This window comes from Apium graveolens, chromosome 6 (genome assembly GCF_009905375.1).
Source record: "Apium graveolens cultivar Ventura chromosome 6, ASM990537v1, whole genome shotgun sequence".
NCBI lineage: Eukaryota > Viridiplantae > Streptophyta > Magnoliopsida > Apiales > Apiaceae > Apium > Apium graveolens.
The window spans coordinates 29675757-29684748 of NC_133652.1; the positions used below are offsets into that span (position 1 = coordinate 29675757).

The 8992-nt window shown below is 36.5% G+C and overlaps 1 long non-coding RNA gene across 1 annotated transcript; it reads right to left on the reverse strand.

Annotated features, from left to right (window-relative positions):
• Positions 1–2362: 2362 nt before the first annotated feature.
• On the reverse strand, positions 2363–5725 carry LOC141668950 (uncharacterized). Its single transcript, XR_012553272.1, has 4 exons — positions 5498–5725; positions 5299–5376; positions 4392–4436; positions 2363–2576 (listed from the first exon to the last, which is right to left on the reverse strand). It is a non-coding gene; the product is annotated as an uncharacterized LOC141668950 (long non-coding RNA).
• Positions 5726–8992: the final 3267 nt, after the last annotated feature.

The window sequence follows — 8992 nt, forward strand, 5'->3', positions numbered from 1 at the left end:
AGTGAAAAATGGAATTCATTGCTAATTGTGGTTAGGTGTCAAATGGCTAGTAGCCGGCTCGTATTTTTATGCGAGTAGTCTAGGGTTGAGCAAGATGGAGTGAAACGCACTTGCTTAGAAAGTTTGAAAAAAAAGAGAAAAAAAATAGAAAAAAAGAAGAAAAAAGAGAGTTAATGTATAATTGATCACGAGTGGGCTCTTTGGTATTCGAGTTATTAAGTTCTTAGGGGACTTTGTGCCTAGTGACCTAAGGCTTTTATAGTCTGGGATCCGCTAACCTAACGCTCGCTACATGGATGCCATTGTATAAGTCTTTTGTGGACCTCACTCATTGCACGGTCAAATAAGCATTTGTTGTTATAAATAAAAAGCATGATTCCGTAATAAGCTCCAGAAATCTTGAAGTGTTATAAGTCATTTTGTGCCTAGAATTTTTATTCTTCTTATAATTATGCGATTGCCTTGAGGATAGTTGAGTTATGATAATTGATCTAGTTTCGAAGCATATCTGTTAAGCATCTACACACACCACGTTTCTGGCTGTATGTTAGTTTGCATGATTTGATTGATCTTTATTCGCCTAATTGCATTTGTTGAGATGTCGTAAGTTGGTTGGTTTGGTCGTAGTAAGGGGGATCGCTGCATTTCATATAGATTGCATTCATGCATGTTTTTGTTTTGTTTTTGAGTCTGTGACGCTTGAGGACAAGCATCGATTTAAGTTTGGGGGTGTGATAAGTGGCATTTTATACCACTTAGAACGTCTTATAATGGCTTGAATTTATATATTGAAATCAAGTATTTTGTGTATTTGATGTGTTTTTCTAGTGTTTGTACATTTCAGGGTATTAATTGCATTTCGGGAGAGAATTCATCAATAATAAGCCTTGGCATGTGTTTAGCATTGCAAGTGGGAAGATAGGAGCAGATTGTAGTGAAGAAACGGGAGAAAAACATATCAGTTTCCAGTAGGGGGCTGAGCACCCGCTCAGCTCTGCTGAGCGACCGCTCAGGAAGCTGAGCGCCCGCTCAGGAATGCTGAGCGGTCGCGCAGGGTCGGATTTTTAGAATTAATATTTTAGACTCCTATTTTTGATTGACTTCCAACTTCTGAGTTAGCTGGGCTTTATGGGACTCCTATATAAGTAGATTTCAGAGATGTTTCACAAAGGTTGGATCGTAGTATTAATCGAAGAGCAAGGAGACAAGGAAGAAGACCGTTTTAGCATACCACAACGAAGAGGAAGCATATTTTCTTGTGATTCTTTATTTCTTTGTAATGTTGGATGCTAGTTTTCTTTACTTTGAACCTATTTACTCTTGTGACGTACTCTGGTTTAATTTAAGTAGTTTTAGTTATTATTTTCGTGTGTTATTATCATGTTTTCATATGAACCCATGATGACGATGAGTGCTATCATGGGCTAATCGTGATCATGGGGTCGTAACGGATTTACTATGGAATTCTTTAGTTAGTTGTTTAATACCTTAGTGTGTGATGATTGTATGATATCTAGTATTGGTTGTGCGTATTCGTCTTATGTGCGTCGCGAACATATAAGATAGGGTGTTAATCTCTTGTGAAGTGACGGTGGATCTTGAGATTTAGAACTTGCCATGCTAGCATAGGTTCATGTAAGAGTATGCATGATTAGTGGGTAACTCTAACCGTTTTATTCGCCCTGTGTAATCAAAAGGAATAACTTGTGCTTAAATCGTTATGTTGTCAATTTCTGTAGACATATAGGGAGTCAACATAATTGATGCCTATTCAGCTTCTATCTTAATTGTGGATGCTTGGTAGAATGGTATTAGTACAATGAAAGTTGGCTCTTATCAGTTTCGTGTTATTCGATTAATATCATCACTGTTGCATGCTAAGGGTAATAACAATAGCTATTGAAGGAAGTAGTAATGAAGTTGTGATCTCATGAGTGTTTTAATATTGTTAATTCAAGTGTTAATTAAGTGTTTAATTTTCATAGTTAATTGTAGTTAATAATTAGTTAATCAAATCTAAGTGTTATTTTCTTAATATTGAGAAGTAATCATACATTGGTGAGTGAGTTTAATTGAACATAATTAGTCTGAGTCTTTGTGGGAATGAACTAGAAAGTATTCTATATTACTTGCGAACGCGTATATTTGCGTGTGTTATTAGCGCGTGTTTTCGCCCTAACAGTAGTCAGGGCAGAGTTCCAGCTCCTTTCATGTTAGGCTCCTCTGAGGTAGTTGTGTTGGACCAAAGATGGTCTATTGAGTTGTTATATTAAGTTAGTTGTGTCAGAATGGCTGGTGTAAGTTGGTATTGTAATAGTTGTGTAACACCCCCAAATCCAAGGTCGTGAATTCGGGTCGTTACGATCACTTATTAATTAAATAATTCTCTTTTCACAATATTACTCGACCTTTTATTCAAACTCACATACACACAGGTTATATGCTTGGAAACATTATCAAATAAATCATTTCCACTTATCTACCTGACGGGGCTGGCGCACAAAAAGCCTACGGAACTCAAGAGCGTTCCTTACCCGCCTACGGACAGCAGTCCTGGTCTGATCCATGCTGGTAGTCTGTTGTGATATGATATATAAAAGCAAGGGTGAGCATTAAAGCTCAGCAAGGTATATATCCCCATAATTAAGTATGTAAGAATAAATAAAACCAATAATTATACTTTGTATCTCCAAAGCGTTCTGAAAGTTTATATGCTTATCAAATTTATAATATTCTCAAAATCAACTACAATAGTATATCCACTGAATACTTGTATTCATCTCTTTCTCAAAATCATTTTATACTCGTACTCATTTTATTTCAAAATCTCAAGATGTTACTCGAACCAAGACTCTCAAATGGGTGTGATATATATTCATCAACATCCCAATTTAAAACTCAGCCTTATTGGCAGATTTCTCAAATGGATTTGATATATAATCATCAACATCCTTATTTAAACTCAGCCTTATCGGCAGATTTCTCAAATGGATTTGATATATATTCATCAATATCCTTGTTTAAAACTCAGCCTTATCGGCTATCTGTTGTATTTTTTCACAACAGTTTTTCCAAAATGGAAGAAAGGGACTATACTGGAATAAACCACGTATCGGTGATCAGCCGAATACGAAATTTTCTCTACTAGTAGAAGGAATACAAACCTAGCCGCCTTTGGGCTCATCAAGACACTACACGGTGGTTGCCCATTGCCGTGCAAGTCCGAAAGTCAATGGTCACATAGACCATATAACCGTACAATACGCCACTCCGCGCTTGCATAATGCGCCACTCCGCGCCTGGTCACTGCCCGATACCACTCTGTGCCGGGCAGGCCACATTCCAGTCCCAAAATAGTTATATCTTTTGCTCAAAATCCTTTTTTGAAGGAATAGGTCGTTAAAAGTTGACCTGTAAATAAGATGTTTTATTCATCACTTTTAACTCAATTGATCTTTGGGAGTTGTCGGATTTTTGAATTTAAAATCATTTTCAAATCCCTATCTGTAGTAGGGTGACACGTATATTACTCACTTGTTCTTTATTGAACGAGGAAGCAAAACTCTTATGCTTCAAGACTAAGTTCCCTAAGGTTTTGATACGTTTCAAATGATTAATCTCTTTCAAGAGTTTTGAATAATTTAGAAAGTACCTTTGGGAATTATGTATATTTTTAAATAAGTTTTTAGAAGTCCGAAGATATTAAAAATCTAAGGTCTCATAATTATATAAGAGGGATTTAATGAATTGATAAAATCTTAAGTACAAAGTATTTCTAATTAAGGTAATTGAATTAATAAAAACCTTAAATACAAAATATTTTGTGAATAAGGTCCAACGAATGGAGACACCTTAATCAAATAATCAAAACATGATTTGGTATCCTATAATTGCTCTTTGAATAGTTAAATCTTTATTAAATAACGTGAAATTATTTATAAACTATTCAGTATATTTTTAAATACTTTCTGGATATTTAATAATCCCTTAAATATCGCTTTATAAAATAATCAATCAAGTAAGGGTGTCCCTTAAATGAATAAACCAATATTTCTCGAAGTTTAAGTCAAAATCTCAATCGTTCGCTTGATATATATATTACCCGAACGTACTTTATTTATCGAAATAGAAATCTTTCGCGTCCGGCTCTCTCCGGAATTAAATCGTTATTAAAATATCTTCAACTCCCATTATCATATATTATATTTGAAATACGTTTCAACTTCTCATACTCGTGTAAAACGAAATTTATTTTCGTAAACAATCGCATAATTCGTATGCATTGATATCATAGACAAGCATATATATATTTGAACTGTAAATCATGGCATCAATATCACAATAATATATATATAGCATGGATAGTATGAGATAGGGTTTCGAAAACTTGCCTCGAGTAATCGAAGTGGTATGGTCTCTGGTGTTTGGTTGGCGATCTATAAACAAAAACCAACGGTCTAAGTTAGTACGCGATTAACGTCTCGCTTTTATTAAGCAACTTTCGCAACTACTCAAGTATAACGAATCTCCGATCGTCACATTCTCAACACTTATATTCTCACTTTATAACATGGTCGGGTTTTGAAATCGATCGTTCGCTTTAGAAAGTCCATTTCGAGTTTTAAGCTCGAACGTGAGAAAATGTTCGTCAAAACTAGGTTTTTTATGCGTTTCTCGCTTGCGCTCGCTTTACCAAAATATTTTTATAAAATCGAAAAATTAATATTTTCCCAAGATTCTTTTTGGACAGTCTTCTCTACTGTCATATCCATTTTTCATAATTTTTCCAGAATCTCAAAATTATTTTAAGTCCTTCAAAATCACCATGCAAGTGGACTTAAGTGCAGTTGGCTAATCGCAGAAATGTTTTACACTAAAACGACCATAACTCCTAAACCGTAAATCTCCTCATGATGATCTATACATGTATAGAAACTATAAAACAATATATATCTATTCATGGCCAGTGGTTTTCAAATTTTAACCATTTTCATGGCCGAATGTCTTGCAGAAAACAGATCAAGTGCAAGAATGCCCAAACTCAATTTCTACTACTTGATCTTAACACAATCACTACCTATAACCATCATAAACACAAGTACTTCTCAAGATCCACCCACATGAACCTTATATGCTCTATCTAGTACCACATACATGGATTACAACTCAACATCTCAAGTCTTTAGCAAGAACATAATCAATACAAACTCAAACAAACACAATCCTTTGGATCTTAACACTACAACAAACATAACTCTTAAATCCAACCATAAAACCTTAAAGGGTTGAAAGTTATACCTTCTTGGATACTAGGAAGGTTAGTGCTAGGATTATTGAGGCTTGGTTTTCTTAGAAAACACTTAGAAGGGCTAGATCCTTAAGAAACAAAACCAAGAAACAAGTTAAAATTTCGGAGTTACCTTTCAGCACCTCATTCAAACATTTTTATAAAATTGAAAAATATTAATTTGAGGCTGAAATTTGGTACTAAGCTTACCCATGATATAGAGAAGCTATGGTAAAAATTTCATGATATTTGAATGAGTATATTTTGAGTTATGAATTTTTCTTTCTCCCTTGCTCAGAAAATCCGAACTGCTGGAATGAAAAATGGGAGAGCTTTAAGTGAGGGAAAAGTGGTTGTTTTCTTTTGTGGCTAAAGTGTGGGAGTGTATAATGAATATATGGGATGTATGCAGCAGATTTGACAATAATTTGGCAAAGGTATGGGTTGGTTTGATTGTGTGGTGAAGTGAGAAAAGGGAGAAGTATGGCTTGTGTACTTGTTTGTCTCCCATCACTATTCAACACTATTCCACTAACTATTCTAGTTAGCTTCTAATCATCTAGTTACACTCCTAACTACTAGTTAGGACTTGGTTATGCATGGCCAACTTGCATGGGATTTAATTTCTCATTCGTTTATTTATCGTAAATGCAATCGTCGTTCCATTCTGATAGTTTCCACGTATAACGACTTGTTTCGTAGCGATTTCTTTTATCGCTTATAATCCTATAACCAATTCCATTCCTTCTCTTGATCATATAAATACCTTGATATATTATTTATTTCACGTAGTATTCCCGGTTCTACGCCATTCTTTATGGATACAAAAACACGTAGTATAATTGTGAATCTTCGAATTCCGTCGGCTTTTACATTCACTTATTTTCCTCGATAAACAAGAATATGATCTCGGATTCTCAAAATTCCACTATTCATTTAATGATGATCCCCATACGTATTACTTAATTAGCTCAAGTTACTATTCACAGAAGTTTTAAAATATTACAAAAATCAGGGTTCTTACAGTCTCCCCCCCTTAAAAGGATTCCGTCCCGGAATCAACTCACAAATAGATGGGGGTACCTTTCTCGCAGGTGGCTCTCTAATTCCCAAGTCGACTCCTCGACCTTGGGATGTCTCAATAAGAATCTGAATAGCTTGACACTCTTATCCCTGAGTACTTGCTCTTTTCAACCAATGATTTCAACTGGTTGCTCAATGTAGGACAGATCTAGTACTTACTCATGTTTCACTATATTCTTGGTATCCGCATTATACTTTCTCAACATTGGCACATGAAAAACACTATGAACCTGTTCAAGGTTTAGAGGTAAAGCCAATTCGTATGCCACGGTTCTATTTGTCACAAAATCTCAAAGGACCCATATATCGGGAACTCAACTTTCCTTTCTTTCCAAATCTCATCAGTCCTTCCCATGGTGACACTTTCAAAAATACCTGGTCACCCACTTCATACTCTCTGTCTTTTCGTGCTAAGTCGGCATATTTACGTTGTCGGTCTTGGGCTGCCGCTAAGCATCCTCTGATCAACTCAACTATGTCCCTCGTTCTTTACACCAAGTCGGGACCTAGTAACTTTCTTTCACCAACTTCATCCCAGTACAAGGGTGAATGGCACCTCCGACCATACAGCGCCTCATGTGGGGGCATTTCTATACTCGCATGATAACTATGATTGTAGGCAAACTCTATCAAAGATAGGTGTTCATCTCAATAACCTTAAAAATCAATTACAAAATTTCTCAACATGTACTCCAATGTCTGAATGATTCACTCACTTTGTCCATCGGTTTGGGGATGGTATGCAATACTCACATTCAGTTTGGTTCATAAGCATTCCTGAAAGCTCCTCAAAAAAATCTGGAGTTGAATCGGGGATCTCTTTCAGATACGATAGCTACAGAGACTCCATGTCTTATCACAATTTCCTTGATGTATAGCTCTGCTAATCTATCCACCATGTAGGTTTTCTTGATTGGAAGAAAGTATGCTGACTTGGTCAGTCGATATATAATTACTCATATTGCATCACGGTTAGCCTTAGCTCGGGGAAATCCTACCACAGAATCCATGGCTATTTGTTCCCACTTTCACATCGGAATTCCTAAGGGTTGTAGGAGTCCCCTCAGTCGCTGATGTTCCACCTTCACTCTTTAACAGGTCAAACACTTACTGACCCAATTGGCCACGTCTCTTTTCATGTTGGGTCATCAATAATATTCCTTTGGATCTCGGTACATCTTGGTACCTCCAGGATGAATTGAATATCTAGAATTATGTCCTTCGCGTAAAATTTCATCTTTTAATTCTCGAACATTCGGAATCCAAATCCGGTTCGCATACCTCATAATTCCCTTCTCATCTTTCTCATATTTGACTTCTTCTCAGTCAAAGATTCTCGCTCTTCATTCATCTTCTCTTCCTGATAATGTCCCATCTTTTCTAACAATTCCAGTTCTAATTTGATCTCAATTAGTCCATCAGTCCCTTTACCAGTGACTTCACCTCTATCTCCATCTCCTCGAGTTCTCTCACTAGTTCCTCCGGCGTTGTCAACATCTTGAGTCTCTCTTTACTACTAAGGGCATCGGCCACCACATTGGCCTTCCCTGGGTGATATAAAATCTCACCGACATAGTCTTTCATTAACTCTAACCATCTCCTCTGTCTCCTGTTGAGTTCTTTCTGAGTAAATATATACTTAAGGCTCTTATGGTCAGTGTAGATCTCACAATTTTCTCTGTATGGATATTGTCTCCAATTTTTCAAAGCAAAACTATTACTGCTAATTCTAATTCATGAGTAGGGTATCTTACTTCATATTCCTTCAGCTGCCGTGAGGCATAAGCAACCATTTTCCCATGCCACATGAGCATGCATCATAATCCTTTATGTGACGCATCACTATAGATCACAAAATCACCCTTTCCATCGGGCAATGCCAGCACGAGGGCTGATACCAAACTTCTTTTCAATTCCTGAAAACTTTCCTCACATTTTTCATTCTACACAACCTTTTCCGTTTTGCAAGTAGGCCTAATCAAAGGTCCTGATATCTTAGCAAAATCCCGTACGAACCTCTCATAAAACTGGTTAATTCCCAAAAAGTTCCTACTTCCGTAGGTGTGGTTATTCTTTCTCATTGGAATACTGCCTCAACATTGGTAGGGTCAACTAACACTCCTTCACTGCTCATCAATTGTCCTAAGATCTGAACTTCATTTTGCCAGAATTTGTACCATGAGAATTTGGCAAACAACTTTTCTCTTCTCAATGCTTCTACCACTATCCTCAGATATTCCGCATGTTCTTCTTCCGTTTTAGAATAGACTAAAATATTATCAATAAAAAAATAATGACGCACACGTCCAAATACTTTTTAAACACTCGATTCACAAAGTCCATGAAAGCTACTGGGGCATTCTTTAGCCCGAACGACGTCACCAAGAACTCATAATGTCCATACCTCGTGCGAAATACGGTATTTGTCCCCTGTTTTAATCTTCAGTTGGTGATATCCCATTCTTAGATCGATTTTCAAAAAGTGTACCACTCCTTCAAGTTGGTCAAACGAATCGTCAATTCTAGAGAGAGGGTATCTGTTCTTAATAGTCAGCTTATTCAGTTCCCTATACTATGTGCACAATCGCATAATACCGTCCTTCTTTTTGACAAACAACATTG